The sequence below is a fragment of the Nomascus leucogenys genome, chromosome 3 (genome assembly GCF_006542625.1).
Source record: "Nomascus leucogenys isolate Asia chromosome 3, Asia_NLE_v1, whole genome shotgun sequence".
Lineage (NCBI taxonomy): Eukaryota > Metazoa > Chordata > Mammalia > Primates > Hylobatidae > Nomascus > Nomascus leucogenys.
In genome coordinates, this window is record NC_044383.1 from 91,358,981 (window position 1) to 91,367,209 (window position 8,229).

Sequence of the window (8,229 nt, forward strand, 5' to 3'; positions counted from 1 at the left end):
AATTTCTCTCTCTAAATGTTGTGCCCCCATATCAAAGTATGGGTTTACCTATAGCCTCACCGAAAAATTATTTTAAAACTTTAAAGCTGTATTTTAACACAGTGTGTTGTCAAAAGTTAGGATTTTTGCCAGTTCAATAGGCAAACACAAGTTTGTCACAATTTTTATGAATTATTATTATTTTTTTGAGATGGAGTCTTGCTCTGTCGCCTAGGCTGGAATGCGGTGGCGCAATCTTGGCTCATTGCAATCTCCGCCTCCCGGGTTCAAGCGATTTTCCCGCCTCAGCCCCCGGAGTAGCTGGGACTACAGACGCCCGCCACCACGCCCGGCTAATTTTTGTATTTTCAGTAGAGACGCGGTTTCACCATGTTGGCCAGCTGGTATCGAACTCCTGATCTCAGGTGATCCACCCACCTCGGTCTCCCAAACTGCTGGGATTACAGGAGTGAGCCACCGCACCCAGCCAACAATTTTTATGAATGTTAAACTTCCTGTTCATTTTTCATTTTCCTCTTCTGTACATAAGGGAGTGCTCAACAGATACCATATAATTTGGGTGACAGTGCTTGCTTTATTAACTTTTAATGTTGGAAATAATTTGTATTTGGGATAGGTATATAGCAGTCTAAAACAAGCTTTTGTGACTGATTTCTTTTACTACGATAAATGCAAAAAATCTGTGCCATGTGCAGCAAGTCAGTTCTCTGCAGAATGATATTAATTTTTCAGTGAAGAAGCAAAATCATTTCTAAAAATGATTCTTGTTATGGGTTGAACTGCATCCCTCCAAAAAGATGTTGAAGTCCTACCCCCCAGTCTCTGTAAATGTGGACTTACTTAAAAATAGGGTCCTTGTAGTTAATCAAGTTAAGATGAGATCATTAGGGTGGGTCCTAATCTGACTGGTGTCCTGAAAAGGAAAAATTGGGGCATGGGGACAGATAAGTAGAAAGGTTAGACAATGTGATGACACAAGCAGCAGCCATTTACAAGCTAAGGAATGCCCGAGTCTACCAGAAGCCATGAGAGAGGCATGGCACAGGCTCTCATCACAGTCCAGAATCGACCCGGAAGCCTTCAGATCTGTAAGACGTTACATTTTTGTTGTTTCAGCCACCCTAGAAGGCAAAAACAATGCTATTCACCCTGTTGCCCACGCTGGTCTGGAACTTCTGTACTCAAGCGATCTGCCCATCTCGGTCTCCTAAAGTGCCGGGATTACAGGCGTGAGCCACTGCGCCCGGCCATCTATTTTTAATCTCTTTCTTTCTTTCTTCCATTTTAGGACAGGATCGCATTGTTGCCCAGGGTGGAATGCAGTGGCGCAATCTTGGCTCATTGCAACCTCCGCCCCCCTGCTGGAAAGATCCTCCCACCTCAGCCTCCCCAATAGCTGGGACCACTGGCGCGCAGACCACGCCCAGCGAATTTTTTGTAGAGAGCCAGGTCGCCATTTTCCACAGGCTGGTCTTGAACTCTTGGGCTCAAGCGATTCGCCACGTCAACCTCTGAAGAAGGTGCTGGGATTACAAGCATGAGCCACCGCCGCCAGGTCAGTTTATTTTTAAACTCTATTTTTCTTTCTTTCTTTCTGAGATAGGATCTCACTCTGTCGCCCAGGCTGGAGTTGAGTGGCGCGATCTTAGCTTACTGGAACCTCTGCTTACCGGTCGGGCGGGCGACCTCAGCCTCCCCAGTAGCCGCAACCGCGGGCACGTGCCACCATGCCCAGCTAGTATTTTGTAGAGAAGCGGTGACCATTTTGCCCAGGCTGGGGTGCAGGGCCGCAGTCTCGGCTCGCTGCAACCTTCGCTTCCCGGCTGTCTTCTGAGTACCAGCAGCTGGGACTACAGGCGCCCGCCACCAAGCCTGTCTGATTTTTTGTAGAGACGGTTTCACCATGCTGGTCAGTCTGGTCTCCAACTCCTGGGCTCAAGTGATCTGCCCGTCTCGGCCTCCCAAAGTGCTGGGATTACAGGCGTGAGCCACCGCGCCCGGCCAGCTCTATTTTTCAAATTGTTTTAATATAGTATAATAAATATGTAAGCCTAGTTTTTCAACATTGTAACACTCAATACTTGTAATTCGTAAGTAAAATGACGTGATGCCTGGGGTTTGCTTTCATATACTCCAGTCATAAAAAAATAGAGAGCAAGAGAAATATGAAACACTGTATTTTATGTTTTCTAAAGGTCTTGCTAAGTATTTCCTTGAAAATATAATCAGGGTGCATTCACATGCATTCATTAAAAAACATTTCTTACACACTACCATATTCTAGGAACCGCTGTAGGCATTGGAGATATTAAGAGTAAGAGCCTGTTCTCTTTGGGAATAATTATTAGATATATTCTAAAAGTAAAGCAGGCCAAGCACGGTGGTTCATGCCTGTAATCCTAGTGCTTTGGGAGGCTAAGGCCGCAAGGTTATCTTGCCACCAGAAGTTTGAGAATAGCCTGGGCAACAGAGCAGGAAACTGTCTCTACAAAAAAAAAAAAAAAAAATTAGGCAGAAAAAAAACAAAGAAACAAAAAAATTAGGTGCTTGTAGTCCCGGCCACTCAGGAGGTTGAAGACGGATTCTCACTTGTGCCCAGGAGGTTGAAGCTGCAGTAGCTAGGAAGGTACTACTGTACACCAGCCTTGGCAACAGAGTGAGACCGAGTCTCTAAAAAAGGGGAGGTTGGAAATAAAGTAAAATAAATTATCACCATGGTCCCAGGTAGAAGGATTCACTTTTATAAAGAAATTGCCAAGGTTCACTTTTAGAAGGAAATTGCCAAGGTCAGGCATGGTGGCTCATGCCTGTAATCTCAGCATTTTGAAGGGCCAGGTGGGCAGACTGCTTGAGGCCAGGAGTTTGAGACCAGCGTGGGCAACATGGCGAAACCCTGTCTTTACTAAAAATACAAAAATTATCTGGGTGTGGTAGCACAGGCCTGTAATCCCAGCTACTCAGGAGACTGAGGCACGAGAATCCTTTGAACCCAGAAGGTGGAGGCTGCAGTGAGCCAAGATTGCACTACTGCACTCAAGCCTGGGGGACATAGTGAGACCTTGTCTCAAGAAAAAAAAAACAAAACCCGAAAAGAAAAAGAAATTGCCAAGAGCCATACATAAACGATAAATTCCTTTGTTCTTATGGCTTTTCATTCATTTCTAATCATGCTAACATACTCCTTAATAAATGCTTAGCCCATCAGTGTTCATCATCGCCCCTTTCAGGTACCTTATATGAAATAATACATTAAATATTATAATGTCCCATTTTTTATTTGTGTCTCAGCAGCATGATGGCATGATGATAACTAGTTTGAAATCAAAAAGAAGGATGACCTCTTGAGTGCTGGGATACTAACCCTGGGTTGTGTTTTAATTTTTTATTTTCTGTTTACAATTCTTCTCAGGACTTTAAATAGGTATTGCATAAGTATACATCACATTTAAATACTGAAAGGCTTACAAAATACCTAAAAACATAGCTATTAAAAAAAGAGTTCATTCTGTAAGTGCATTTGTAAGCTCTACTCATAAATAAAAAATTACTATAATGCTTTAAAGTCAAAGCATATCACATTTCAGATTGTGATATATAATTAGTTGCTGTTTTTCATTTCTAGTAATCAATGTCCACATCTTTTTCCTCTAAATTATATTTGAAATCGTAGTGTAAATTGATACAATGATTATAACTAAGAATTGTATCCGAAAGAATCCTCTGTACTACTTAGCAAAGTAATGTAAGAGATACTTTACATACTTGCCAGTGAAAAGGCATCTTTAAAGTAAGTGGTATTCACTCCACTAGCTCAATGGAAAGTTGAGGAGCCATCCAGGGAATTTGCTGAAGGTGGTAGCCAATGTGGAAAATTCTTAGGAGGGGTCACAACAGGATTTTGCTTCTGATCAGTTTGTCTGCACTGATCTCACTCCCAGGACAGAGATGCTTTTTTCTAGACTGTGGTTACCCTTGATAGATATATTGGTTTCTTAATCCTAATCCAGAAATTGGAAGGGAGAAATGCATCATCACACAGCAACGGTTTGGAGATTTGCCTTTTAGTCATACAGTAGTAGCCAGTGAACTGGCCTTTATTAGTTACTTTCAAATGAAAGTGTTTTCTTTTTTTTTTTTTTTTTTTGAGACGGAGTCTTGCTCTGTCGCCCAGGCTGGAGTGCAGTGGCACAATCTCGGCTCACTGCAAGCTCCGCCTTGCGGGTTCACGCCATTCTCCTGCCTCAGCCTCTTCGAGTAGCTGGGTCTACAGGCGCCCGCCACCACGCCCGGCTAATTTTTTTTGTATTTTTAGTAGAGACGGGGTTTCACCGTGGTCTCGATCTCCTGACTTCGTGATCCGCCCGCCTCGGCCTCCCAAAGTGCTGGGATTACAAGCGTGAGCCACCGCGCCCGGCCAAATGAAAGTGTTTTCATTTGAAAAGTTTTCCACTTTTAATTTGTTTTTACGTCCTATATTTCACATTTTTGAACACATTTTTAGTTTGCTGAAATATTTAATCCCTTTAATCAGTTCCACAGAACAGTCCAGATTACAAGGCTATATTCGATTTTTGTAGCTGGTCAGATAATGATTGACTAGTACTGTTTAGTTCTGAAAGTCTGATGAGAAACTACCCAAAGCATAAGAAAGAACTATAAAATTATCAGGTAGAAAATTATAAGAGAGAAAGCAGTGATATTTTGGGAACATATGCCAAAATACCAAGACTAACTATGTGTGTATATCACAGTATTTTTGGCCCCAGATCTTGTGGCTCTTTGAATGATGATGATTAAGTTTGTATCATCCAATTTGACGTTGAGTACCTTATTGTTGAGGAAAAGGATCAGCTGACAGTAGGTTCCCCAAACTTCTGGCATTGCCTACCATGTTCACTGGATTCTGAAATACATGACTATTATTACCTTGAATTGTGCTATTCGGAATGATGTCCAGGGCATCTGTAGTAAAAGAAAAGAAGACCTGGGCTTCAGATATGATTTTGTTACCTTCTTACAGTTTTACCGCACCAAGTTGTCAGGTTGGGGAGCAAGGAGTAGCATCGTCCCGCCTCCCTCCAGTGGCACCCTAGGGACTGCCATGTGAGCTTCCCTCCCGGAACGACGCTGCGCGCGGAGAGCCGGGAGTCACAGGCCCAGGCACTCGCAGCCTCAACCAGAACAAACGGCGGCAGCGGCCGTGCGCGCCCACGGCCTGCGCGGGGACGCGCTTCGGGGGTTCTGGGGCGCCCGCGGTAAAGCTCCACCGCGGCCGCGCGCGCCCGCCCGGCCCTGGAATGAATGGAAGGTTCAATCTCGCGCGCTCGGCGCCGGCAGCCAATGACGCGGCCGGGAGCGGCGGCGGGCAGGTGTGCGCGTGCCGCCGGCTGACGCAGGGCTCCAGTCGAACCGCCTGGTGCCGCCGCCGCCGCGCCCCGCGCTCCCCCACCCGGCTCAGCCCCCTCCTCCCCGCGCCCCGCCACTCGCCGAGCTGCGGCGGCGGAGCGGTGGCGACAGCGGATTCTGCGCCCGGTGGCCGCGCGCCGCCCGGCTGTTCCGCGTCCCCTTGCCGGCTCACAATGTGCTGACCCTCCCGGCCCCGCCGCGCGCCTCACGGGTCTCTCGACCTCCGCGCTCCCTCAGGAAGTGACAGACTCCAGGCCCCTTCCTCTGCCCCGTCCTCCGGGACTGAACGCCACACACGTCCTCACACCCTCTCCCCCTCTCACACCCAGGCTAGCGACGCGACCATGAGGCCCCGGAGGTAAGCAGCCAGCCCCGCGGCCGCGCGAGTGCGAGCGTGGCCGGGTGTGCGTGCGGTGCGGACGCCGCTCGCGGTCCCGAGTCTGGCACGTGAGCAACGTCGAGGGGAGCTCCGTGCTGAGGAGCAGGAAGAAAAGAGGAGGCGCGAGCGCCAGGGAGGGGCGAGGACTGGGCACCGCGGGGAAGTGACAGGTCTCGCAGCAAGTTGCGGTTCGGGATCCGGCGCGCAGCGTCTTTCCTTCGCCGGCCCTGATTTATTGCCCCGGTGCTGCCACTAAGACGCGGGCAGTCGATGTACTTCCGGGTTCACACCTTTCTATCCCCGCTCGGTGCTGCTGGGTCGGCGCCCGGTGTGGGCACTGCGTTGCCAAGCGGCCGCCCAGGCTCGCCGCTGCGGTTGCTGCCGGGCGGCCAAAGCCGGCTTGGAGCGGGAGGGCGGGGCGGGGCAGGGCGGGGGCGCAGGGCGCGAGGGTGCGGCGCAGGCTGGGGTCCCGGTGGCGGGTCCTCTCGGCCGGTGCCGGCTCGTCTGGGACGCACGGGGTCGCGCCGCCAGGGGGCGTGCGCACCTCCCTTTCGCGCTCCGCAAGCCGAACTGCTTTGTACCGGGCAGGCGTCGGGGATCGTTTTTGCTTCGGTATCGGTGATGTAAATTCATGAATTAAAATTAAGGATTTTGAAAAGAACGGGGAAGAACGCACTTGGATTTAGGTTGTTTTTGAAAAGGAAAAACCAAAGAAGAAATGATAACGTTTGCAGGAGCATTAACTGACTACTGACTGGAACATTGGATGCGTGTGCTTTGTGAGGATTTGTACTCCAAAAACTTTTTTTAAAAATTGCACGTTGGTAAATATTGAGTGTTTTCGAGTAAAATCTAACAGTATGTATTTAGTGCCCTTATTGCGGAAATTTCTTAAATGTAAGTAATAGTAAGTCCGCCATTTTGAATTGTTTCATGTAACACAGAATGAAATCTTAGGTGCCTGTGTTTCTTTGAGTTCCCTTCAGTTCTTTGTGGATTTGTTTTCATCCGTAGGTTTTTAAGGTTGCCAAGTATTACTGTTCATGGACCTAAATTCTCCACTGAAGATTTTTATACCTATTATTGTTAATGCGAGGGAAAAATAAATTATGCTCCTATTCTATTGTAGTTCTTTATTTATCGATCACAAATACTGTGGAAGTGAAAATTACACCTGACAACTAGTATTAGAATGAATTTAAAACGTTTTACAACATTGGAAAAAGATGACAAAGTGATTTTTACTCTAATCAAGAAAATCTTAATATTTCATTTTTTTGGTGCTGGTTATTACCATATTTACTTAGATAATGCAAAAGTGCTTTTTTAAAAAGCACATTTTTACGTCCAACAATAAGTACAAAACATCACAGTTTTATGAAAGCTTTCAGGGAAATTTTGAAAGTTAAGGGTGAATTCTAGGAAATATATGCCAATTTGTATGATTTTAAAAATAAAAAATTTGCTATGAAATTTATGCCTTTTTTTCTTCTGCTGTGAATTTGCATAGATTTTATAGAGGAGTCATATGATAAATTAACAAAAGAGAATGTAATAATCAGTATTCCATTTTCAATAATAATTACACCCTTGTCCATCTTAGGGAAAGTTCTGGCTTGCCAAATTATTTATCTTTGCATGTATGAAATACAGCAATCCAGTGTGCCTAATTTCCTACAGAACTTTAGAAATGAAACTGACACAAGGCCTCTTCTAGCACTTAGTGGGGAAGGAGCTATACTACCAATGAATAAAAAGTTTTATTTGACTTTCCCATTTTACAAGTAGGATCAGCTAATCTTTGCTTGACAATATAAGGTCATAAAAATTTAAGGAACTGGATCGGGTTGTAATGCATATTGGTTTTTGGTCACTTTATAGGTGCTTCTCAATTAATAGATCTGGAACTAAATGATTCAATAATTCTCATTAATCCTTGTCAGACTGTATGGTGTCTTATTATATATGTTCTCTGCTAGGCTTCTTTCAGAAACAATAAAAAGTTTGTTGTGAAATTAGTCAAGATTTAAATTTAAAAATCGCTAGGTCGTGAGGCGAGATATGTCAATCTTATACTTTGTAAGGGAAGCAAATCGAGATTTAAAATAGTAGTGCTCAAAGTTAAGTCTTCAGAATAACTTATTTCTAAGTTTATTGCACATGCAAATCCCAAAATACGGTGAATTTAAGTTTGGCTTTTTTTTTTTTTTTCTGGTTTACTCTGAAGAAAGAGAAGATTAAATAGATCTTACCTGCCTAAAAGTTTGATAATGCTTGGTATCTGATCTGGTAACATAATTAGGGATTTCTGACACACTGCTGTCATAATTTACAAATTGTGATTAAAGCAAAAAAATAAGTTATTAAACAAAACATGTATGAATAACAGTCTTCAGGTGTGAGTGATGTCTCTTTAAAAATAATTGAAGCACTAGGCACAGCTA

The 8,229-nt window shown here is 45.0% G+C and overlaps 1 long non-coding RNA gene across 1 annotated transcript; it reads right to left on the bottom strand.

The window, feature by feature from the left end:
• Positions 1-579: 579 nt before the first annotated feature.
• On the bottom strand, positions 580-5,276 carry LOC100588665. The gene is made up of 3 exons (XR_001115487.2): positions 5,127-5,276; positions 4,927-4,962; positions 580-1,121 (listed from the first exon to the last, which is right to left on the bottom strand). It is a non-coding gene; the product is annotated as an uncharacterized LOC100588665 (long non-coding RNA).
• Between the last annotated feature and the right edge of the window lie 2,953 nt (positions 5,277-8,229).